Here is a 1,258-nt window from a genome sequence, read left to right on the forward strand (position 1 = left end):
CTCCACATCCTCGCCAACATTTGTTGTTGCTAGTTGTTTGAAGATGTGCCATTCTCACTGGGGTGAGGTGGTATCTCATTGTGGTTTAAATTTGCATCTCCCATATTACGAGTGATGTTGAACATTTTTTCATATGCCTGTTGGCCATCTGCATTTCCTCTTTGGAGAAATGTCTTTTTATCACTTCTGCCCATTTTTTGATGGGGTTGTTTATTTATGTTGAGTTTCATCAGTTCTTTGAATATTTTTGTGATCAGTCCTTTATCACTGCTTTTGTGTGAGAAAATTTTTTCCCAATTAGTGGGCTGTCTGATTTTTTGTAATGTCTCTTTTGCTCTTTAACTTGATATAGTCCCATCTATTTATCCTTGCTTTCACTATTGTGGCATTGGGTGCTCTCTCTTTAAAGATGTCACGGAAGTGTATGTTATGTAGTGTTTGGCCCATCTTTGCTTCCAGGTATTTTATGGTTTCCGTTCTTATGTCTAGGTCTTTGATCCACTTAGAGTTGATTTTTGTGAATGGAGTGAGGAAGTGATCTAGTTTTATTTTTTTTGCATGTAGCTTCCAAGTGTTCCCAGCACCATTTGCTGGGAACAAGTTTGAACAAACTTTCTTTGTTCCATTGTATCTTCTTTGCTCCTTTGTCAAAAATTAGCTGTCTATAAACTTGTGGGTTTATATCTGGGTTTTCTATTTAAATCCACTGGTCTGTATGTTTATTCTTGTTCCAGTACCATGCAGTTTTGATTATTATGGCTTTGTAGTATAGCTTGAAGTTTGGGATTGTAATGCCTCCGTTTTGTTTTTTCTTAGACATGAGGGTTTGGCTATTCGAGGTCTTTTGTTGTTCTATATGAATCTCATCAATATTTTTTCTATTTCTTTGAAGAATGTCATTGAGATTTTTGTTGGGATGGCATTAAATCTGTATATTGCTTTTGGCAGGATGGCCATTTTGATGATGTTAATTCTCCTGATCCATGAGCAGGGTATGTCTTTCCATTTCATGGTGTCTTCTTGAATTTAACAGCGTTTTGTAATTTTCTTTGTAGAGGTCTTTTACCACTTTTGTTAGGTTGACTCCTAGGTATTTGATTCTTTTTGTTTTAATTGAAAAGAGGATGGTTTTTTTTTAATTTCTGCTTCTTCTGATTGGTTGTTTGTGTATAGGAAAGCCTCTGACTTTTGTGTATTGATTGTATATCCTGCTACCTTGCTAAACTGGTGGATGGTTTTGATTAGTTCCTCTGTGGAG

Source organism: Condylura cristata, unplaced genomic scaffold (assembly GCF_000260355.1).
Source record: "Condylura cristata isolate star-nosed mole 26May11 unplaced genomic scaffold, ConCri1.0 scaffold00005, whole genome shotgun sequence".
NCBI classification, from domain to species: domain Eukaryota; kingdom Metazoa; phylum Chordata; class Mammalia; order Eulipotyphla; family Talpidae; genus Condylura; species Condylura cristata.